The 25650-nt window shown below is 39.9% G+C and overlaps 1 protein-coding gene across 2 annotated transcripts in view; it reads left to right on the top strand.

Moving 5' to 3' along the window:
• RIMS1 (regulating synaptic membrane exocytosis 1) overlaps positions 1 to 25650 on the top strand; it is a 471448-nt gene that overhangs the window by 99123 nt on the left and 346675 nt on the right. The gene's annotated exons all lie outside the window — the stretch shown is intronic.

The raw sequence follows: 25650 nt of genomic DNA, 5'->3' as shown, positions 1-25650 counted from the left end.
GGAAGTTTTGTTTTGTTCCAAGAAGAGTATTTTTAAGGTGGAGGAACATTTTATGCATAGCTTACTTTATCATACAGTATCGGAAAATTCAGTCGCATACAAAATGTTGACAAATAATTGTAACTGTTTTTATCTAAATGAAAAGACATTTATGAGCCACAGACTCTTGATTATGTTTGGTGGTGACCATTGATGGATTCATTCATTCAACAGGTATATGTGAGCGTCTGCTGTATACCAGTCACCTCTGTTAAGTCCAGGAACACCACGGTGAACAGGACAGATCAGGCCCCTCCTGTCATGGAGTTTGTATTCTAGTCGGGGAGACACTCCAATAAACTTATATAGATATAGGTTTGCAAATATGTATAAATAAATAGATCAAATAATTAGAGATTGTGATAGGAGCTAGGAATTTAACGAGTGGGGTGCAATGGTAGAGATAAAAGAAGGGCATACATTAACACAGAGATCAGAGATGGCCTCTGTAGAGACCTGGACCCCACAAATGAGAAGCAGCCTGTGAGAAGCTGGGACATGAGTTTCCCCAGCAGGAGGCACACAAGCTCCCAGGTGGGAAGGACAGTATCCCGTGGCCCAGGATGGCTGGAGTAGCCTGAGTGCGATTGGAGGAGCAGAGCTCAGCCAGGACACAGTAGGGACTGGGCTTATTCCAAGTCTGATGGTAAGATTCTAAAATAATAGCATCTATTAATAATATCAGGCCATAGTCTTAGATATCTTCGTGAAATATATTTTAAACAGTTAAGATAATAACAGAGTGTTGTCATATCTAAGAAAGCATACCTCAGGATACTATAAGATATATTTCTGGGTAAAATGTTAGATGTTGATCTTAAATAATATTTAAAGAACTAGAATGAATATAGAAAAAGCAGTGAATCTTTTAGAAGGTAAAAATTACCAGCCTCAACTCAATTCTCTTCCTTTTATTTAGAGCTCTCTTCTCTAAGCTACACTGAAAGGCATGTAGTAACTGCCTTATTTTTATAAATGACTTCCTTTAAATTGCAGACTTTATTTTTGAAATTGCCTCAAGGTTCTGAGTCACTTGTCCTTTTACATTAAAAGAAAAAAACCTCAAATTTTTAACAGTATTTTATGTCAATTTACTCAGACCATCTGAATGTGTTTTTAAAAATGTCTAACGTTTTACCATTTACTTTACCATTTGCTTGACCACGTCCTTTTTTTTTTTTTAGTAGTACATCCTAAAACCCAGATCCTTTTTTTAGGTTATATAAATGGCTATATCTTTAACAAGTATCCCCAAAGTTGAGTGTAGTTTATTCAACATTTATTTATTCATCAAACATAAGCACGTGCTGTGTACAAAATGTACTTATGTGAAGGGATCAGCCATGAAATCAGATCCGCTCCCTTCCCTCAAGGATATTCAATTTAGTAGCAGAGTTACAGTCTAACACTTAAAAAGTAGGGAGTATTATATGTTACATGCAAAAAAAATGGACAAGAAAGTACTGTAGGAATTTACGGGAGTCACAGACGGAATGGAAGATACAAATACATCGTAACAGGAGTCTGCAGAGTTTAGGTAATTACTTCCAGCTGCCACAACTCACACAAAGGTGTGCTAACCTGTCTGTTCTCCTTTAGAAAAATCAGATTTTAGAGCTGACAGAGTTTACAGGATCATCCAATCTACCTCACTGCTTGTGCCAAGACACTGAGGTTCAGAGATCAAAGGACCACACTGCCCAGTGTTACCCAGGGAGAGGATGGTAAAGCCAGGTGGTTCCCCTGAGGCTGGGCTGCCTGCTTTCCACCAACGCAGAGAGCGGTGCCAGGTTTCCAGAGGAATGCAACGCATGCCAATCAAGGTGTAGACTTTAAAGAAATGCACAACGTGAGAGTTTCCTATTAAGTTTTATTTGAGGCAAAATGAGGACTAGAGCCCAGGAGACAACATTTCAGAGAGCTCTGAGAAACTGCTCCAAAGAGGTAGGGGTGAAGGTCAGGATATATGTGATTTTGGTGAATGGGGAGTACGTACAATCAAGCACATATTTTTTTATTACAGAAGGTTTCTGCTAGTCACGAGGAGCAGTCATCACCATGAAGGATTTGAGTGTTTTTCTAGATATGAGGAGATACAAGAATTGGGCTCATAAAATTGGCTCATGAGGGATTCCCTGGTGGCGCAGTGGTTGAGAGTCCGCCTGCCGATGCAGGGGACGCGGGTTTGTGCCCCGGGCCGGGAAGATCCCACATGCCGCGGAGCGGCTGGGCCCGTGAGCCACGGCCGCTGAGCCTGTGCGTCCAGAGTCTGTGCTCCGCAACGGGAGAGGCCACAACAGTGAGAGGACCGCGTCAAGAAAAAATTGGCTCCTGAAAATATCTAACTATCTGAAGACCTGTTCCGCCAGTTTTTCCCAGAGCACAGAGGGCCTCATTTCTTCTCTCCACCTGAACTCCTTTCAGTGGGGTTGAAAATCAGCAGCTGCAGCGACACGTGGTTTAATCCTTGTAGAGGTAGATGGCAAGTGCTGCTTTGTAGTTGACAAAAGCTTATCCAGAGAACGTGCTGCAGAGGCTTTCTTTTTGTTTTTAATTTTCAAATAATCACACTTTATTTTCAGTGGACTGCTAATTGGAATTTAAATGAGCAAGTGCATTTTTTTTACATCTTTATTGGAGTATAATTGCTTTACAATAGTGTGCTAGTTTCTGCTTTATAGCAAAGTGAATCAGTCATACATATACATATGTTCCCATATCTCTTCCCTCTTGTGGCTCCTTCCCTCCCACCCTCCCTATCCCACCCCTCTAGGTGGTCACAAAGCACCGAGCTGATCTCCCTGTGCTGTGCGGCTGCTTCCCACTAGCTAACTATTTTACGCTTGGTAGTGTATATATGTCCGTGCCACTCTCTCACTTCGTCCCAGCTTACCCTTCTCCCTCCCCATATCCTCAAGTCCATTCTCTAGTAGATCTGTGTCTTTATTCCTGTCTTACCCCTACGTTCTTCATGACATTTTTTTCTTTTTCTTAGATTCCATATATATGTGTTAGCATACGGTATTTTTCTCTTTCTGACTTACTTCACTCTGTATGACAGACTCTAGGTCCATCCACCTCACTACAAATAATTCAGTTTCGTTTCTTTTTATGGCTGAGTAATATTCTGTTGTATATATGTGCCACGTCTTCTTTATCCATTCATCCGATGATGGACACTTAGGTTGCTTCCATCTCCTGGCTATTGTAAATAGAGCTGCAATGAACATTTTGGTACATGACTCTTTTGGAATTATGGTTTTCTCAGGGTATATACCCAGTAGTGGGATTGCTGGGTCATATGGTAGTTCTATTTTTAGTTTTTTAAGGAACTTCCATACTGTTCTCCATAGAGGCTGTACCAATTCACGTTCCCACCAGCAGTGCAAGAGTGTTCCCTTTTCTCCACACCCTCTACAGCATTTATTGTTTCTAGATTTTTTGATGATGGTTATTCTGACTGGTGTGATGTGATACCTCATTGTAGTTTTGATTTGCGTTTCTCTAATGATTAATGATGTTGGGCATTCTTTCACGTGTTTGTTGGCAATCTGTATATCTTCTTTGGAGAAATGTCTATTTAGGTCTTCTGCCCATTTTTGGATTGGGTTGTTTGTTTTTTTAATATTGAGCTGCATGAGCTGTTTGTAAATTTTAGAGATTAATCCTTTGTCAGTTGCTTCCTTTGCAAATATTTTCTCCCATTCTGAGGGTTGTCTTTTGGTCTTGTTTATGGTTTCCTTTGCTGTGCAAAAGCTTTTAAGTTTCATTAGGTCCCATTTGTTTATTTTTGTTTTTATTTCCATTTCTCTACGAGGTGGGTCAAAAAGGATCTTGCTGTGATTTATGTCATACAGTGTTCTGCCTATGTTTTCCTCTAAGAGTTTGATAGTGTCTGGCCTTACATTTAGGTCTTTAATCCATTTTGAGCTTATTTTTGTGTATGGTGTTAGGGAGTGTTCTAATCTCATACTTTTACATGTACCTGTCCAGTTTTCCCAGCACCACTTATTGAAGAGGCTGTCCTTTCTCCACTGTATATTCCTGCCTCCTTTATCAAAGATAAGGCGACCATATGTGTGTGGGTTTATCTCTGGGCTTTCTATCCTGTTCCATTGATCTATATTTCTGTTTTTGTGCCAGTACCATACTGCCTTGATTACTGTAGCTTTGTAGTATAGTCTGAAGTCAGGGAGCCTGATTCCTCCAGCTCCATTTTTCGTTCTCAAGATTGATTTGGCTATTCGGGGTCTTTTGTGTTTCCATACAAATTGTGAAATTTTTGTTCTAGTTCTGTGAAAAATGTCAGTGATAGTTTGATAGGGATTGCATTGAATCTGTGGATTGTTTTGGGTAGTAGAGTCATTTTCCCAATGTTGACTCTTCCAATCCAAAGCAAGTGCATTTTAAACAGATTCTTCTTATCTAAATACACAGAAGACAGGTAAGGAGAAATTGGATTTAATAAAATCGGTTGAGATGTTGACTAGTCATAGGTGAAGCTGCTTCCTGATATTCAGGTGGTTAGGACATAGCATGCTCTGTAAAGAGATGTTTTTGAGTTTTAGACCTCAACATTTTAAAGAAGAAAGAAGACTCTTTTGCCTATGGTTCTCAGATATTAACTTGTCACCAGGTCTGTCAAGGCCTTTTCATTCTGTGAATTTAAATTTTTGTTGTTGTTTCCAACACTATGAGGAAAGGAAAAGAAAGTTCCAGGTGGAATCTGCTGACATCTGTCTGTTTGTTTTTAAGCCCAAAGTTCATGACAGCAGAATAGAAACATAAACAGGAGCTTTGCTATTTTGGTATGATTGGCACGTTGACTAATTGTTGAATACTTTTTAAATGGGAAGACTTCCTGGGTAGAAGTCAATCATGGTGTAAAATTCCTCTTCATCTTCCTGTCTTTGGTGTATAAGGACAAAGTAATCACAAATTAGTCCAGCCGACCATGTCTACTTAGAACTTCTAAAGAGTGAAAGTTTTGTATAAGTTGCAGGTTGAACCCATATAAACAGTTATTCTTTCCCAGGTTTATCATTATTTTCAATCTATAAACTTTACACTGTTTGGTTCATAAGGGATTCTATCTAAGCTTTTGCATAAGGGGGGTGTGGTGGAGGATATTTCCTTAGAATTTTTAAAATTGGATTTCTTTGTAAAATTATGGCTAAAATGTACACATTATATATTATTGCAGTTAAATAGTCACAAACTGACTTCTTTTACAGTGTCATGGATTGAATGAACACTGTTCAAGAAATCTTGAAACATTTTTTATGTGATTTTTGGCAATGCATTATTTTCTAAAAATGGTCCTTAGGTAACTACAATTCAAGGGTATTGAATTCTAAGTCGGTGAGAGTGGAAAGTGATTAGTTACTTTGCTTTATCAAGACAGCTTGTGGAAGATAGTAACTGGAATTCCTCAGCTCCTTTTGTTTATTTCACCTCCGTTGTCGTTTTAAATGTAGAGGATTTATGTGGGGAATTCAGTATTACTACTATAAACTTGATCTTCAGAAAGATAAACCCAAACCTTTTGGGGTTTGGTACAACATTTTATTAGAGAAAAAGAGAAAATGTTTCCATCAAATACGTGTAGTAGAAACGCTCTTCTTCTTCACCCTGCCATTTGTGGACATGCCAATAAATCAACAGTTCAGGTGATGGATGGAAGGATAAATGTGATGGTAGTGAGTGGCTGCTTCGAGGAAGCATCAAATACAGGGTGCACCACGGTTAAAACATTTTGATGGACTCTGGACAAGTCAGTTGACAATGTCATGGGGACATTTGGTCATGGTGTAAATACAGATTTTTAATTGCCCAAGGAATGTGCTAAACCATTCCATCACTCACTCACTGGTCTCACTCCATTCCTGAGCTTTATCCCAATGGTAGGTTTTAGACCCAGCTGTCTGGTAATGCTCCACTGTGCCGTGATAGCCACCCAAAAGGCTCATGAGTGTCACCAGCTATGCTTTGAAGAAAGGAAAATAAAATGAACCAGAAGCAGCAGTCCCAGTTTTGTCAGTGGAATGGATGGAGATTGTATTTTAAGCATATTTAAATGATGTATGATCATTTCTCCCTTAAATTATGTTATCTGGCATGCTTCCATCTCCAAAGCTCCAAAGCGATACTTAGTGCCCAGGGAGGGAGAGGTGTGTATACTGCTGGTAGAAAAATTTCATCATTCTGCTTCTGTGTCTCAACAGCAAAGAAATGATTCTGAGATATAGGCTTTGGTAGAAAGAAATCGATTTTCTGAACTGTGTTAGATCCATTAACATATCAAGAACTAGACTAAGGTCATAGAATTTTCTTCACAGTGAAGAACTGATGCTCTTTCTGCCAGGCATGCTGAGCCATGGTTCCCTGCTCCTCAGAAGAAAGGACGTGTGATATAGGGGAAGCCCAGTGAGCCACTCCCCGGGTGTTATTTCTTTTTTTTAAATATATTGATTTCTCTGCGCTGGGTCTTAGTTGTGGCATGCAGGATCCTTGTTGCAGGATCTTTAGTTGCAGCATGTGGGGTCTTTAGCTGTGGCATGCGGGCTCTGTTATTTCTTATAGAGAGAGAAGATGAGACAGAACTCTGCAAGACTGAGCTACCTAAAAGGCACTGTTGGAAATTAAAAGAAAATAATTTAGAAATGACTGCTTCTAGATTGAATTTCCAAATTTAAACTAGTTCCTTAACCATTTCTGCCTCAGACTACATTTTCTCTGTGCTTCTAAGGATGAAAGTATTAAATGATGAAGTCCTACCCTGTTTTACGGTAATGCAATATGAACTTAACTGTAAGTTGTTTATCTCTGCTTTTCAGTTTTTTGATTTGTAATATGGTGTGTGTGTGTGTGCGTGTGAGTGTGTACAGGGTGTGTACTACATGATCCCTTGTGTACAAACACACCTCGGAGATATTGTGGGTTCATCTCCAGACCACTGCAATAAAACAAATATTGTAATAAAGCAAGTCACATGAACTTTTTGGTGCATATAGAAGTTATGTTTACACTATACTGTAGTCTATTCAGTATACAATATCATTATGTCTGAAAAAATGAACATACCTTAATTAAAAAGTAATTTATTGCTGAAAAATGCCAAAACATTTATAATGCTAACATCAAAGATCACTGATCACCCTAACAAATATAATAATAATGAGAACATATGATGTATTGCAAGAATTACCAAAATGTGACAAGAGACACAAAGTGAGGGAATGCTGTTGGAAAAGTGGCACCGATACACTTGCTCAACACGAGGTTGCTAGGAATCTTCAATTTGTAAAATAAAAAGCAGTATCTGTGAAACATAATAAAGCAAAATGTAATAAAATGAGGTCTACCTGTATTAATTTGCTTGCCTTCCCATAACAAAATACCATAGACGGGGTGGGTGTAACAGGAATTCATTTTCTAGCAGTTTTGGAGGCCATGAGTCCTAGATTAGGGTTCCAGCATGGTAGGTCTTGGGCAAGGGCTATTTTCCTGGCTTGTAGATGGCTGTGTTCCCGCCGTGTCGTCACGTGGCCTCCCTTTGGTCCTTGTGGATGGAGAGAGAAAAGAAGCTCTCTGGTGTCTCTTCTTATAAGGACACTAATCCTATGACATGGATCCTGACGTGGATCAGGGCTCGTCTCTAAAACCTAATTCCTGACATGGATCAGGGCGCCAATCTTAGGACTTCACTTAATCTTAATCCTTGGAGTCCTTAACTCCAAATACAGCCCCACTCGGGGTTAGGGCTTTGACATATGAATTTTGGGGGGATACATTCAGTTCATAACACCTTCAATCCTAAAATTTTGTTTTCAACATATACTATTATGTTAAGTCAACCCCATATTCACTTAATGAGGTTGGTCCTAAAGAGCATCATGGCTAAATTCAAAACGGTATTAAAAATGTTAAAACCTTGCCTCCCAACTAATGCTAAGTGCTTATATTTTAGACCTTTAGGTTCTGTATACTTTCATTATTATGGTTTTCAAATTTACAGTTAGCAGAATTAGAATGGCTTAAGAAAATATTTATACTGGGCTTGGGGGTTCAGGGATAGCTCAAGAAGTACCATCAGGGGACTTCCCTGGTGGCACAGTGGTTAAGAATCCGCCTGCCAATGCAGGGGACATGGGTCTGAGCCCTGGTCTGGGGTGATCCCACATGCTGCGGAGCAGCTAATCCTGTGAGCCACAACTACTGAGCCCACGTGCCACAACTACTGAAGCCAGTGCGCCTAGAGCCCGTGCTCCACAACAAGAGAAGCCACCACAATGAGAAGCCCACGCACCGCAAAGAAGAGTAGTCCCCACTCGCCACAACTAGAGAAAGCCCTCACGCAGCAACAAAGACCAAACACAGCCAAAAATAAATAAATAAAATAAATATTTTTTTTTAAAAAAAGTACCATCAGGATCCAAGGCTCTTCTTTGTAATCTGTGCTTTACTCTCTTCTCTTTCAATGGCTGTGTTTTCTCTGCCACTGTGAATAAAGATGGCAGAAAATGGCAAACATCTATGAATCCGTCTTACCTCCCAGCCATAGTGCCTCTGATCACCTGGCTTGTACAGAGCACCTGTGAAGGTACTTAACAAGGGCCCAGCCTGGCACAAAGCTCTGTGCAGACAGAGATGAAATAAAATAGTATGAACTGACCTCCATGCTGCTGTTGGGAGATTCTCAGGAAAAAAGGAATGTCCGTGCAAAGCAACTTCATAATCTGCCAAACAAAATTGCAGTGGGTTTGATAATTATACAAAGTTCAAATTAACAATGAAATTAATGTGTCAATCTAATAACTAGTGGGCAATAATCAATCAGAGGTACCATCTGGTCTGTCACTACAAATAAAATTAAAGTTTGCATGTGGAATGACAGATCAATTTGCTTCAATGCAGTTTTATTGGAATTTTACATTTGTTTTGATAAATCACTTTTTCTTTAGAGCAATAGCAATATTTTGTCTGAAATATTTCCCAGTGACTGCTCAGCACAGAAAGTATGATACTAAAGCAAATTAATTACTTTTGAGGGAGGCAAAGTTCACTTTCATATAATTTTAGAAAAGAGATGAAATAAACTTTTTCATATTAATGAAGAGTTCCATTACCTTCCCCTAAAACGATTAAACCTGGACATGAGTTTTCAAATTTAGCTTCATTTTAGAATAATGGAAAATAGGAAAAAAAAAAAAAAAATATATATATACTTATAAGCTAGGTGATACTTATGTGTAGCAAAGTTTCTTTGCAGAATGATTCAATATTCCTGGTGATAAAAAGCAAGCCAGCTAAAATTCAAAGGGAATGCAAGAGCCATAAAATAAAATAGCCATTTAAAATATCTAATGAAGTGTGAACAAAGCTCTTGTGCCTTAAATGCTTGTCCCTTTCATTAATTTCTTCTCTAAAACCTGAACACTTAGGCTGGAATGTTAAAATCATTGCAAAACTTAAATAGGACTTCTGGGAATAAGGTGTTTTGAAGGCGGTGTTATTGCATAAGAATGGCAGACATGAAAATAATTTTATCTCATCACAGAAATCAAGGTGTGTTTTCTATGTGGGATGAGTGAAAAGAAGGAAATTTTATCATAATTATGGGCAGCAGCACGCTTACAATATGCAGGAGAGAAACTAGCTAATGTAAGCTAGAAACAGAGTCTTTTTCTAACGCTAAACCAAACGATTTGAAATCAAAATGAGTAAAATATATCAACATTGCTTAAAAAAATTTTTTTTAAACTTTCCTTTTGTAGTTAGTACTGTGCCACTCTACTCTAGAAAACAAGTAAAATAACTGGCTCTTCCCAAAAAAGTCTAATGGTGAAATAATAAAATGTATAGGGATTGAAAGAAGACGCCACTTGTTCATGTCCAGAATTATGGGTGGAAAATAGGACATCTGTGTGGAATGATTGCTGAGAAAACTGACAGAGGCAGCCCTCAGAGTGAGATCCCTTGTTGCCCTGGGCCCCCTTTTCAATTTGACATCGATACTTTGAACATTCTTCTACTATGTTATGTAGAGACATTCACCTACATTGTTTGGAGCATTACTATTTTTGTTCCTGAAATTTAGAATATTTACTGTGATGCAGGCTTCACACGCTTGTTTACTGCCCTCTGTCTGGATGCAGGCTGTCCCCAAGACTCCAGCTTTCTGCTCGGGTCCCTTGCCTAGCAAGCTCTCCTGGTGACTGCATCCCCACTCTTCCTCCCTGGGCTGTTTTATTCTTCTTTAGGGCACACACCACATCCCTACATTCCCTAAGTTTTGTATCTCTTTGCAGTGTGTTTATGCCTGTCTCCGCCAGTAGGATGTAAACTCCAAGAAAGCAAGGGACTTGGGGCTTTTTACTGCTCATAACCATCAACATCATGCTTGGGAAATAGTCTCTGCCCCAGGGAAAGCTAAATAAATCAATCCGTATTTCCCCACTGGTTTGAAAGTCCACATTTATCACGCATCTAGCTGTATGTTGGTGTATTTTAGACTCTCTTTTCGTTTCAGGTCTCTTTTCTGCTTGTGCCATATTGTTTTAATTACTATAACTCAAAAATGTACTCTCCTACTTAAAAAAGTAAACAGTCCCTCTTTCCTTTACTGTTTCAAACGCATTCTGACAATAGTACACGTTTTCTTCCAGGATGAGCTTTAGAATAATTCTGTCAGATTCCAGTGAACTTACCATTAGATTAATACTAAATTTGTAAATGAATTTCCTCGTTAAATACTGAGTCTTTTAATTCCAGATCAAGGATAGCATTCCACTCAATTCTTATTTATTTAATATGCATTGAATTAGTTGTATAGGGTTTTTTTAAACATCTTTATTGAAGTATAATTGCTTTACAATCATGTGTTAGTTTCTGTATTATAACAAAGTGAATCAGCTATACATATACATATATCCCCATATCTCCTCATCTCGTTACAATTTGAATTGAAATACTCTATCTGGCAGACACTTCTCAAATTTGAGATAGTAAGTCAATGTTCACAATTTTTAGCATTGATAAAGTTGTTTGAACCTAAGTTGTCCTTTTTATTCATTTCAGTCGGTTTCTGAGAACTGGGGCACGAGGTGAAAAAGGAGCAGTGTGAGTTTGCACTTCTACCCTGTCTTCATCTTGGATATCAATCTATCATATGGCTTCTTATAAGTCAAGGAACAAAAATGTCCTGGTTCATAAGTAAGGCAAAAACAAAAAAAAATTCTTAGGATGTAATTTTAAATAACAATCCAAACTTTCTGATAGAAATTATTTATTTTTCATTGTTTGAGTTTAAGATACAGAAAAATTTCAAGTTACAAAATTGTGTTGTATTAATAACAGAATGTAAACATAGCTTGTAAAAACTGGTGCTTAATAAGTCTGTTGCTTCTAAGACTTGGTATAATGGTTTCTACTACATTCTTTTATTTGCAGTATCTCATCTTTGCAGGTCTTCTTTTCTTCAGCCTAGAGTCACACTTAAAGTTGACCTATCCAAACAATCCCTCGGCGAGCAAACAAACAAATAAACCTCCCCCAGTCAATCTACTCCTCTTGCCCCGCTGCTCAGTCTTCTAACCAAACCTCATCAAAGGAAGCAGCTTCTAAGCTACAGTAATGTGGCTGCTGCCCTTGCCAATATGTTGGAACCTGCCCCCTTTAGCCACAGATAATTTCCAACTGCCAAATTCAGTTGTTTTGCTTTCATTTTCAAACTTCTTGCTCAGCTTTGGGCATTTGACACGGTTGGTAACTCTTTTCTCTATGAAATTCTCTCCTCTTTACTTGTACAGGTACTGACTACCTCGATCCCCTTCCGCAAGGCTTCCTTCAAGGACTTTGTTCATCAATGCCCCTCTACCATTTCTTCACTGATTTTCAGCCACCACTGTGATGCACACACATACAGACACACATGACAGGCAGGTTATGCTGTGCGTTCTGTCAACTGAATATCCCTACCTGTATGTTCCTCAGTCATCCCAAGTGTAAAACACCCAAACTCAGGTGCTCTGCTTATGGTCAGTGCATTTCCCAGTGTCCATTAGAGTCATCAGTTCCACTCTTTTCCTGAAGCCAGAAATCTCAGCCAACCTGAAGAAGGAAACTCAGCCTCCTTTGCTGACCGTGAAGACCCTTGGCAGGCTGACCGCGTGCTCCATTTCTAGGCGTAGAGAGAGTGGCAAGGATATATACACACTACCAAATGCAAAATAGATAGCTAACGGGAAGCAGCCGCATTGCACAGAGAGATGCTCCATTTCTAGGCATCCACCACCCACGCCTCTTTGTACTCTTCATGCTTTCTTGCATGTCGGTAGGTTTCACTTGGCTCTTCTCTTGTCCCGAATTACATTTTCCACCCTCTGTGTCTGAAAAAGCCTCCCCCAAACATCAGAACACAGTTCAAATACAACCTCAGCCCCACGATAAGCACATCTTACTCTATGATCACAGTACGTGGTGTCTTTGCCACTTTAGAACCAATATTATTAGTATTTATTGTTATTTATGCCTGTTTCTCCTCTCCCTACCCCCACCCCCATATGCACTAGAATGTGTTCTTTTTTGTTTTTTTAGGTCTGTTTCTTTCACTTTGTTTTTTTTAACATCTTTATTGGAATATAATTGCTTTACAATGTTGCGTTAGTTTCTGCTGTATAACAAAGTGAATCAGCTATACGTATACATATATCCCCATATCTCCTTCCTCTTCCATCTCCCTCCCACCCTTCCTATCCCACCCCTCTAGGTGGTCACAAAGCACCAAGCTGATCTCCCTGCGCTATGCGGCTGCTTCCCACTAGCTATCTACCTTACATTTGGTAGTGTACATACGTCACTGCTACTCTCTCACCTCGTCCCAGCTTACCCTTCCTCTCCCCGTGTTCTCAAGTCCATAGAGTGTGTTCTTAAAGGCAGGAATAATATCATATGATATTGTATTACATAGACAAGAAATTTTTGCTAAATAACAAGAGTTCAATAAAGGATAGAAAAAAAGGCAAGCATTCATTCCCATGGGTAGATTTAGTCTAAAACTTTGACTAACAATACTCATTTCTACTGTATATTTGGATACAAACTCTAGACATTATGGTTGTCTACACCCATATAAATAGCTTTCTAGGGCTACATTTCTTGAGAGCTCATGGCTGTCGGTTCCAAGGGACATCTTGCTGGTATTTGGATAGTAAAAAGATCTTATTCTGCCCAAAATGTGGTACAGAAATTTCCACAAAATAGAGGAATTGGATGATGATGACATGGAAGTTCTCAAAAGAGCTCAAAACGCTCATTTTATTATCTTCACATCATTATTATGTAAGCGAGTCAAATGATTTTTAAAAATAATTAGAAGTGAAAACTAAAGACACAGTAGGGGGGAGAATTTTGCTAAAACTTGCCAATGTGTCAGCAAGAGACCTGAGAGTAAATCTGATGCTGTTTTCTGCCCCTCACCGTCCATCTTGCCGCTACGCATAGTTTCACTTATAATTGTAAACTTTCCCACAAAGGGTAGTAGGTTAAGAACACAGAGAAAAACATTTTCCAGAAATGTGGATTCTCAGGACTATTTAAAAAGCTGCTTGAACTCCCTACTGAGAGAAGCTGTCAGAAGGCTCCAGCTGGAGGAGAAATAAGTTAACAGCAAAAAGATGTTCTAAAACATACAGAATATAAAGGGTGATGTACCACCTCTGGCATCATTATAGTCAGACCTGGCACTAATACTCTCAACATCTGGGAAGGTAATTTTTTTAAAATGGGTTGAAAATAGTATCCTAATGATAAAATGTTTAAAAATACCTCAGTGGGATTAATGAGAACAAAGAACCAAAGTTGCACGGGGTGGCAGGGGGCCCCAGAAGCACAGCTTTGCAGGCAGGGAATGTGCATGTAAGCCTGAGGAGGGGGCAGTGATAGAATCAGATTTCACTGAGCAAAGGCAAACCACTTGTGTATCCAGAAACGAGATCACCAGTGCTGCCTGTGGACCCGGGCGTGAACAGGTAACCCAAGGGCAGAATCAGGCAGGATGCAACAAAAATAGGATTGGGCGGGATAAGAGTGGTTAACAGATGAAGAGGTTGAAAGTCAAGAACACAGGAAAGAAAGGAAGTCACCTGGGGTGCTGTTTACCCTTTCATCCCCTGAAACAAGATAGCTAAATCCATGTCAGAAATCCCATAAAGGGAGAACGACCCGTGGAGTAATTGTCCTTGCTCATAGCAGAGCCCTCGAGCCTCGGGATGCTTGGCCCCACCCCCCACCCACAGGTCACAGGTGTGCTTTCTAGCCCCTAATGAGGCATCTGCTTTTATGCTGTCTGCACAGCAGTCAGCCGACAGGGTGGGCAGATCCTAAGTGACTTATCACGACTCAGTGACTGAAGTAGGGGCAGAGATGAGGGAGGACTCAAAATAGCTCAGGAGGCGATGATGAGGGTGCCGTGTGGTGGGCTGGGTGTGCGGGGGACCATCCGGCACCACCCGATGTGCTCAGGCATCTTTTCACTGTCAGACCTTGCAGCCCTTTGAGTGTCTCAGTTTCCTGAGTATTTCTGCAGCTCTCGCCCTGGTACCTAGATAACTCCTGTCCTATCTTCTATGGTATCAAATCGTAAGTTCCCTAAGGGCAATTGGTTCAGTCCTCTCACAGCACTTTCTAGAATGCCTGCCTGCCTGCCGGCCTGAGTGGGTACATAAGTGGATAATGAATGAAGCCGTTGAGCCCCCTTCCTGACCATCTCCTTCTATTTTCACTGATTCCTGATTTTACTACACTTACTAAAATGATAAGATATGCCGTTTTGCTTGTGGGTATAAATGTGTGTAAACTTGTCATCAGAATTCATCTGGGTTCTCTACCTAAATTATCACTGCTTTACAACTGTAACCCAAATGGATGCCCCTAACAAAGAGGTCAAATATCAATTCGTTATATCAACTGACTATGGACAGCGCTGTACTTTGAATGAACTGTCCACCACGTTGGTTCTCATTCTCCAATTATGTATATTTTTTTTACATCTTTATTGGAGTATAATTGCTTTACAATGGTGTGTTAGTTTCTGCTGTATAACAAAGTGAATCAGCTATACGTATACATGTATCCCCATATCCCCTCCCTCTTGCGTCTCCCTCCCACTCTCCCTATCCCACCCCTCTAGGTGGTCACAAAGCACCGAGCTGATTAGATTTTAAGTAATTTGGGGGCTAGGGCCACAGCTCCTCTTTTTCCTACCCCTGAGGAATTAATACTGAACTCAGCAGTGAGTTTTGCTGATGAATCAATTGCTAGGAGACAGTTTATTGCTTCCAGCTTTTCAAAAAATCATTTATCATCTGAGAAATTAGTTTTCTTTTCCTTAAATTCAAAGAAGTAAGTAGACTTAGAGAAATCATCAGGTGTAGAAAAGCCAGTGAGTAATACCCTTCTCTGACTGGCCTCTGTTACAAGTACCTCTGAAATTCAAGGCCTGTTGTGTTCATGAACAAAGCTCTTCTGAGCAACATTTATTTACTTATTATTCATCTAAAAAACATTGATTGTCTGGTCTGAGCTTCATCCTGGGGATACAAGAGTGAGCTGGATAGATAGATTTGGTCTCTACTGACATGTAACATGTAGATGAGCGGAAGCAAAAATAATAGGAAAATAAGTAAATGAGAAAGGTTTAAAAATTCAGTTCTATGAAGGTAAAGAACACAGGATAGAGTAAATAGGAAGACACAGTGAGGGTGGTTCATTCACACCTATTTGAGAATGAAGCATTTACGTTGAGACTTGAAGGATGAATAACCAGTTGTTTAAAAAAGACAGAAGTGGAGCCTTGAGGAAAAGGAAGCAACGTACCTGCACATCCCGAGGGATGTAAGAGCCAGGGCCTGAGAGGAAGCTTGTCTCTTTGATGTACAGACACACTTCGGAGATATCGTACCAGTTCAGTTCCAGACTACCGCAATAAAGTGAATATTGCAATAAAACAAGTCACACAAATTTTTGGTTTCCCAGTGCATAGAAGAGCTATGTTTACACTATAGTTCACTAAGTGTAAAATAGCATTATTTCTAAAACTGCAATGTACATACCTTAATTTAAAAATCTGTTATTGCTAAAACATGCTAACCACCCTTGGCTTCGGTGAGTTGTAATATTTTTGTTGATGGAAGGCCTTGCCTCGAGGTGGACTGACCAGGGTGGTGGGTGCTGAAGTTTGGGGTGTCTGTGGCAATTTCTAAAATAAGACAACAGTGAAGTTTTCCACATGAACAGACTTTTCCTTTCAGGAACAGTTTCTCTGTAGCAGGCAATACTGTTTGATAGCAAACTGTTTCCCAAAATGTTTGCACCATTTTTTAATCCCACAAGCAATGAAAGAGGTTTCTGATTTCTCCACATGCTTGCCTTATTATTGTCCATCTTTTTTAATTTTAGGTGTCCTGGTGGGTATGAAGTGTTATATCCCTGTGGTTTCGATGGGCAAATCTCTAATGAATAATTAAATTGAGCTTCATGTGCTCATTGGCCATTGTGCATCTTCTTTGGGGAAAATGTCTAATCAAATTATCTGCGCAGTTTTATATTGGGTTATTTCTTTTGTTGTTGAATCTGATGTTTTATTGCTAGAGTATAGAAATACAATTGACTTTTGTATATTGATTTTGTATCCTACACCCTTGCGGAGATCATTTATTAGTTCTAATAAGTTTCTTATGGCTTTCTCAGAATTTTCTGTGTAGAAGATCCTGTCCTCTGCAAATAGAATTAGTTTTACGTATTCTTTCCATCCTTTCTGAATGCCTTTTATTTCTTGTTCTCACCTAATTGCCTGGACCAGATCCTCCAGTACAATTTTGAACAGATGGTCTTCTTCATATCTTGAGGGAAGAGCTCAGTCTTCCTCCTTAAAGTGTGGTATTAGCTGTGAGTTCTTCGTAGATGGCATTTGTCAGATTGAGAAAGTATCTTCTATTTCTAATTTACTGAGAGCTTTTCTTATGATGAAAGGTTTTGAATTTTGTCAGTTGCTCTATCTGCATCTTTTTGGATGATCATGTGGTTTCGGTCCTTTATTCTATTAATATGGTAATTACATTAATTGACTTTCCAATATTAAACCAACCCTATATTCCTGTGATATTACACTTGGTCTAGGTATATAATCTTTTTTGTATGTTGCTTGGATTCACTTCATTAGTATCAATAACTTGTCAATGACTTTGGTATAAATATTCATGAGGGATATTGGTCTGTAATTTTCTCTTTGGGTCACGTCTGCTTTTGGTGTCAGGGCAATATTGTCTTTCTATTCTCTCTTTCATTTATTTCCACTCTTATTTTCTTTATTTCCTTCTGTTTGCTTTCAGTTTCATTTGTTCTTCTTTTTCCGGTTAAGAAACTAACTCCTAGGCTCCTGGTTTTCACGGATGCTTTGGTTCTGGGGCAGCTGGTTTTGAAGGCTACTGTGAAGCTAGGAGAAGAAGCATGGGAACAGGGCAAGTGAAACTGTCGTAAAGCACACTGTCCTTACCAAGAGTCAGCCGTTTTTCTTGAATCATTGCTTCCTGGATTGTTGCAAGCTGTGTTATTTTCCAAAGTTCTGAAAAACATTGGCAAGTTTTGCCAGTGTCCTCATTTTAGGGAGGATAGGATGTTGGGAGGTCCTAACTGTCCCTTTCTAGAAATAATTCTCTCTGCAGTGTTATTTTAACCATATTTGAAAGGAGAATGATCCGCAAAATTTTGGAGAGGCATTTGTTGTACATTTATGTGAACACAAAGTAGATGATGATACGATGCGGATGATAATTAAAACCCTTCTCAGATGCCTATTATGGGGAAAGTAAAACATACTTGACTGTCACGTGGCGAGTAAGTGCCAGTGACATGGGACCCTGACAACTGTCATACTCTGGGAGTCCTGATTATTTCTGCTCTAGCGAGGAAATGCTGAGGTGTTCATGGACTGAAGTAAAATATTTGGTTTTATTAACTGAGTTCAGTCCATTAAATCTTAAAAATTTGCCTTTTGAGAAGAGTGCATATGGCAACACACCCTTTAGGGTGTAGTCATGGTGGCCTGTAGTCTAGACCTGGGCAGTGACACGTGCATTCACCATGACTGTGGTAAGAGTCTTCTCCTTCTGTTAGTGTTTATCACTCATTCTTGGCCCTGCTCAGTGTGAATATTCAAATATTTTGATTAAGTTATTACCTAATTTCATTCTAACACAATCACATTAAGGCTGAGGTATATTTCTGGCCAGAACGGTCGTGGTGGTAATCATTTGGTTTTTGTGATTGGATGATGGACAGTTGCCATTATGGTGGTCTTCTTAAACTGCACTTTGCTTCTTGAGATGATACATAGGGCTTCTCTAGATGTGATTCTTTCCATCTTTCCAATCATGTGTGAAAAATCCAGAAGGGACATGACCAGAGGTGAATTTTAACGAGATCACTCTGGCTGCTGTGCTGAGCATGGCCATAGGGGTGCAGGGATGGAAACAAGAGCATCACCGGGGGGCTGTTGCAGTAACATCCCTGAGAAGCAATGACTTTGGTAATAGTTGTAGCAGTCTAGGTTTTAAAAATCTGTTAGATTCTTTATTTTACAAGTAGAGCTGAAAGGATGCCCTTACAGATGAAATATAGAGTGTGAGAAAAAGAAGAGTCAATGATGACTAAGTTTTTTTTTTTTTTTTGGCTTGAACAAATATAAAATTAAGTTTTCATTTACTTAGATAGGGAAACCTTTTAAATGGACAGATCTTGTATGTTGTAGGGGGAGGTTGGAATATCAGGAGTTTGCTGGTAGACGTGCAAACTCTGAGAAGCTTTTTAGACATCCTAGATGGAGAAATAGGTTAGGCAGTTATTCACACAGATCTAGAGTTTAAGGAGACATCTGAGCTGGAGATCTATTTTGAAAGTTACGAGTATACAGATGGCATTTAAAGGATGGAGAACCCTGGTAGAAAAAAGCAGGATCCCAGGTGTGAGCCTTGGGGCACTCCACCGTTTAGAGGCTAGGAAAGGAGGAGGAACACAGAGAGTATGGTATCCTGGAACCCAAGTAAAGAGTGTCTCTAGGGGGCTTCCCTGGTGGCGCAGTGGTTGAGAGTCCACCTGCCGATGCAGGGGACGCGGGTTCGTGCCCCGGTCCGGGAAGATCCCACGTGCTGCGGAGCGGCTGGGCCCGTGAGCCATGGCCGCTGAGCCTGCGCGTCCAGAGCCCGTGCTCCGCAACAGGAGAGGACACAACAGTGAGAGGCCGGCATAAAAAAGATCACTGTTCAATTGGGCAGATAATCTCCCCCCAGTGAAGAATTTATCATTTCGACAGGAATTCTGCTCTGAATTTCAGAATGCTGCTAAATGATTCAGTGGATGATAGAAAGTACCACAATCACAGTCTTTGGGCATTAAGTCCTCTGATGGCTCATTAGGTGACCTGCCTGATGAGATGAGACAGTAGCTAGAGGTAGCAGCGTGAGTCATGCCCTGTGTGGATACACTGTGGAGTTCTGGGGTGAGATGTACAAACTGCATGGCTCTTATTATAATCTCATGCCAAAAGTTCTATTTGTTGGATCATTCATGTTTGAGGTATGAGAATTCTTTGAACTCATAGATGAAAATAACTCATAGGATGAAAATATTTATATAAATTTGGAGTGGAATCAGACTTATGAGTGCTCTCATATATGTTCTCAGAAAAAATATTCTTGGCCTTTAATTTAGAATTTGATTTACATATTAAATTATTATTGTATTGGAGATTTCTTTATAAATTGCAGTCAACACAAAACTTAGTCAACAAATGAAGTCACTAATATCAATATTTGCTGTTTTTACTTGACATTTCTTTCAAAAGTGTGGATCAGATAAAAACTTCAAAGAGGAAAAACAGGTGAAATTATCATGTCATATATAAATATCTGTGCACATGTTAGGTTGATTATTACAGAAAACCCTTTTACATTTTTTTTTTAAATTTGAGGGAATCTGTGATATAGGTAATGCAAAACAGGGAATAATCAAAATGCTAATTTTGGATTTTGTAATGTAATTTGAACGGCCTAATGTTTTGGAAAAATATTTCACTTTGATAGTCTAACTAAAGAAGGTGAGAATTTACTTAAATCTACCTTCCCTTTCTTGTTCTCCTTGGTTTCTGTGTTCTTGGCTCTCTGGAAGAGTGTGGCTTATATGTCTTTGAAGGGAGATGAGAGTGGTGGAATTTTATCAGTTTAGTCTTTGAAATCCTGTTTCTTGCAGTTTTTCTCATGTAGGCATGTGAATTTGCATGTATCTCCCAGGACCTTTGTCCTGATGTGATGTTACCCATTATCGTATAAGTTGTGGAAGGTAGGGGCCTGACCTAGTTTGGTTTGTTCTTTCATGTACTCTTTGTGCTGAGCTGTACCAGATCAACCATAAATTTGAGCGCTGGTGAAACAAACTCCTAAAGAGCTTAGGCTTTAGAGACTGAAAACTAGGGATCGAATCCTGCCTGCATCGCTTCCATGAAAAGTCTCTCCACCTCTCAGAGCCTGTGTTCTTACTTGAAAGTGACTAATTATATTTATTTGAAACAAAGTTTTAAAGCAAGTTCTGCATATAATTCTTATTCTTATTAATATAATATACCAATCATTTCATAATTACTACTACTAATATAGTGATATCCTGTGATGCAAGTTGTGCCTTCAGAAGACCACTTCTCCTGGTTTCTTTGGAGGCACTGGAAATAATAAAATGTCTGCATGGCAAAGTCCTGCTCAAATAGTCTGCACAATAGCCAGAGTAAACCTTTAAAATCACAAAACTAAGTTCTCCTTGCTTAAAACCTATCAGTGGTTTCTTTAGGGAAGAATCCTTCAGCTGTTCAGAACGTGTATAAGATGATCTACAAACCCTGGCCTTGATCTGCTCGGTGCTGATTTCCACAGCTCTAGCCTTCTTTCTGCTGCCTTAATGAGCTCGTTCCTTCCTGCTTCTGGGGCTGTACCACCACTAGGGACCCTGTCACAGTCCTCCCCAGTCTCCACCCAATGGTCAACTCCTTCTCTTCTTTGCAGCTCAAGCATGCACTTGACCCTTAAACAGTGCTTGATGGGATGTGCTGGGGAAGTCAGGAATGCTGGAATCCTCTTCCCACGCAGTTCCCAAGCAACAGTAAAACATGACCAAGGACTGCTGTCCCCTTTAGTGGGCAAGCTCTGGGTACCCCCAAAAAGGACATTGGTGAAGCAAGTTGGAGAACATGAGTTAGATGGAAAAAGACAGTGGGAGTAAGATCCCTGACTCCAGAAGGGGTTCTGACTCAGTTTACCCATCCCTCCCTAAGAAATGAGAGTCTCAGGGATGCTGACCTCTTTACTTCTCAGCATACATGAAAGACTTCTCACTAGGGTTTATTCACTGGGCTGAAGTGAGGTCAAATTAAAAAAAAAAAAAATCCTAAAAGTCCCACCAGAGTAGCCAAAAAAAAAATACTAAAAGCAATAAGGTATGAAAGATTCTTTGTGCATGGGACCCAGTCAGTGCCATACAATAAGACTCTTGGTTTCAAATCTCCTCTCTTATAATCTAGTGATAAAGAGGATGGGTAGACAGACAGACATTTGTCTTCCCCTTCCACCATCCTAATGGAAATCTTCTCCTGCTCCCCTGTTTCCCCAAACACTTGAATCTGTCCACTTATTCACCAGGCCTTGTTATATAGATCTTACTGACTCTCAGGGAAGCAGCTGTCAACACTGCTCATGGAGGTCTTGGAGAGGCTAGGTCCCCTTGAAGGTTCCTACTCTGCTTTCCATTAGACGAGGTGAACCAACCCCCAAATTCTGAGCTCCTCCTGCCAACGATGATGCAGTGGGTCCTGAGGTACCCCAGCTTTTCTCTCTCAGGCTTCTTCTTCTTCAGGAGGGTCTGAACAGTGACAGAAGTGCCCTCCCTTCTCACCAGAGAACTAGTCTGATTCCTCTCCCCAAGAGCTCCAAGGAGAGCTAACTCATCAAAACTGTGTCAGTCTGGTCCCTGGAGAAGCAGATGCCAAGAACAGAGGCAAGGATCCTATTAGAGGAAATGCCCAGGATGAGAGACGGTAGAGTCAGAAAAGGCTGGGAGACTCATTGGATGCAAATCTGACCCCTCGTGAAGGGTGGAAGGAGGAAGGAGGGGAGGTTGGGTGGAAACATCCTAGATTGCTGTGTGGTCTAAAGAAGGTTCCACAAAGTTCTTAGAAAGCTTTTAAGCCAACATCGGTGATGAGGTGAGGGACTACCTTTTCTCCCGGGAACAAAATTGGCCTTTGCATCCCTGCCTGGCTCAGGGATGGCCTGGGAGCAGCCCACGGTGTGTGTGGTCTCCATGCAGCAGCGAGGGGTTTGTAGAGCACTGAAGATGGGCCTGGGTCAGTTACACCTCCTGCTCTAGCTGTTCCCATGAGAGAAGCACAGCGCAGTGGTCGGGAGTGGGGCTCTGGGTTCCTACCTTGTGTTGCTTTTAATCCCAGCCTGCCACTCACTGGCTGTGATGTTGGACAAGCGATTTACCTTCACTACCTTTCCTTGTCCACACCTGTGAAGGGAGAATACTAACTCTCTCTAGCTAGTGGTGTGGTGTGATGTTTAAACCCGCAGAAGATTGTCTAGCAGACAGGGAGTGCTCAAAAGCACACTAGTAACAGGACGAACTCGTGCAAAGGTACCTAACCTCACATCCTATTGTCTTCATCCCATGATGACAGTGAGTATGCCCTGCTTTTGGTGAAATGAGTTGGTTTTATGTAAAGCTCCTGGGATGGTGCCAGACATGGGATAAGCCTGAATAAATAGCATAGGTAACATTGATGGCTGTCATTATCAGCAGCAGAAGAAATGTAGCAGCATCCTCACATAGCTTCTTTTTTTTTACGTAATTCATTCTTTTCTAAAAAGTCAGACCTCTTCGATTAATAACCATTCTTTCAACGTGCTGTAGCTGAGAACCCACTGTGTGTGTAGGATTGTTCTAGGGACAGAAGCTGTTTTCTTTTCATTCCAAGCTATTCCAGATCCATTTTCTAATTAAAGTTGTAATGAATATGACAGGGAAGATGACTTAGTCCTCTCTAATTTGGCTGCACTTGTAAAAACATGTCCGTGGATACAGAAAGGTTAATGAACTTGCCCCGTTTCACAACCTAAACAGCTGGCTGATGTTGGGTTGGAATTGTCTCTTCATTCTTCACCCAGGAAGACTCTAAATGTGAGACCACCTTTTAAAATAACCGTAATAAATGTTTCCTTCTATTGCAATTAAAACACTCAAATATGTATTTCTAAAGAAAGTCTTCTTTAAGAAAAATTTGCTGCTGTTGTAAGGGCTTTTAGTGTTGAAACTGACAAGTTTTGATGAACAGGACTTGCCGGTGATATACTCCTATAGTGTATAAGGAGGTTTTTAAACATTTATCAAGTCTGTACTATTTTCCAGGTCCTTGGGTAATGCAAAGATGGCACAGTGTCTGCCTTTGAGGTCCTTATCCAGACAAATAGATAATCACAATAGCCTGCAACAAGCTCTGTGGTAAGCTTAAGCCCAGGATGTCTGGTGTACAAAGAAAGGACACAGTGTCGTTTGGAATTAGAATTACCTGAGATTAATCATAAAAACAAAATGCCCCAAATAACAAGATCAAAGTTTATTTCTCTCTCAAGTACAAAAAGGGTGCAGTAATTAAGCTAGGAGGTGTACATTGCCTCGCAATGTCAGGAGTTCAGGCTTCTCCTATCCTGTTACTGCTCTGGGTCGAGCTTTCTTTCCCTACATCAGTCACTCATGGTCCAAGTTGGCTGCTCATATACACTTATCTGCATCAAGCCAGCAGGAAGGAGGAAGGGGACAATGCACGACTCGCTCAAACCTTTGAAGAGTAAATCCCACAAGTTGCGTATAGAACATCTGCATGCATCCCCTTGACCTGAAAGTGGAATGTGTGCAAAGGGAGTTTGTAAAATATCATCTTTATTCCAAACCATCATGTACCCAGGGAAAATGACAGGTTATTTTTTCTTACAATGTAAGATGGAAAGGATGGATATTAGGGGACAAGTAGCAATTCTGCCATAAAACCCAACCCAGCTAGGAGTGGGAGTAGAGGAAACTGTCAATGTTATGAATAAAATAATAATATTATTAGCATGTGATATTTTAATTTATAACTATATTGACTTTCAAAACACATTTACAGAAAGTTCACAGTCTAATTGAAAACCTACTGTAACCAATTTGCATTCACTGACAGCGAAATATTGAAGTTGTTTGTGAGTGAAGGTGGTAGAGTATGGAGTGCACTGTAGGTGTAAGTTAGCTTTCTCCCAATAGGATGGAGTCCGTGCTTACCTTGTTCAAACTTGGTGGGCATTATCATGGTTATCGTGTCCAAATTATTACATTGAAATCCTTATAGGAAGTGGAAAAGCTTGGGAGCGAAGTAGGTGATCTGTCTTTCTATCACATTCCAATAGTTTATGTACATCTACGTTACAGCACGTATTTGTAGCAATATAGAAGAAAACAATATTCGATGCTTTAGTGATTGTTGCTAACTTCAAGCAAAATACCTACTAAAGGGGCTTCCCTGGTGGTATGTTTAAGAGGGTTTTACTCATATTTGGTGACGTTGATTGGGTTTTCTGGAGGGGTAGGAATACTTTATTACTTTCTCCCACATAGAATATTGGAAGATAGGCTCATACTGAAAAGTCACAATCCAAAACATCTTCAGGAACATATTAGGTGCAGATAAAGAGTCATATCTCAATTAATGCCTCCTTAAAACAGGAGACCAGGGTGGAAAGGAGAGGACTAGCAGGGCAGAGACTTTCCTTTTCAGTGATCTGTTCACAATGTAATAGGAACCACTAAGAGACACTCAACACCCACCCACCCAGACACATGTAAGTGTGTAAGTGTTAGCTCCTTCATCCACTTACGCTTGGCTGTTTACCCATCATGAGTTCTCCTTCTGTGGAAGCAGGTGGGGGTCACAGGCTGTTGCTTAAAAGCACAGCTCTGAGTTTGGAGTGATTTTGACTTCGCATTTTGCTTTCAGCAGAGAAATTCACTAACAAAAATAGAAAACTGTAGTTTAATCTTATTTGGAGAGTTTTCAGTGTTATTTCAGTTATCTAAATCGTTTAAAAGACTCTTTTACATCCTAAAAGAGCAAGAAAATGTTATTAAAAGCTTGCTGTTGACATGTAAATTTTAGGTCTAACTTACAATATAGATCAGCGTCATGTTTATGTGTTGTATATAAATAGCACAATATGTTTCTAATGTAATCAAAGTCTTTCAAGCATTTTATAGTTTTATATAATCATATATAATTTCAATAATTCTTATCACAGCCTTCTGTAGTTGTAGGGGATTTTGGTTCCTATTTTAAAGTGGCTAGATTTATCACTTAAAAAAACCTAGATTTAGAGTATGTTTACTCTAGGAAAATATGATCTGATTGATGAAATATCTTTTCTAGTCATTGTTTTCAGAAAGGAGAAGAGAAAACCTTCCAGTGATTATTACATTCTTTAA

This window comes from Aethalodelphis obliquidens, unplaced genomic scaffold (assembly GCF_003676395.1).
Source record: "Aethalodelphis obliquidens isolate GAN/ISIS:26980383/991018 unplaced genomic scaffold, ASM367639v1 scaffold3, whole genome shotgun sequence".
NCBI classification, from domain to species: Eukaryota; Metazoa; Chordata; class Mammalia; order Artiodactyla; family Delphinidae; genus Aethalodelphis; species Aethalodelphis obliquidens.
Note: the sequence above shows the minus strand (reverse complement) of the source record. Positions and strands in the feature narration are given on the sequence as shown.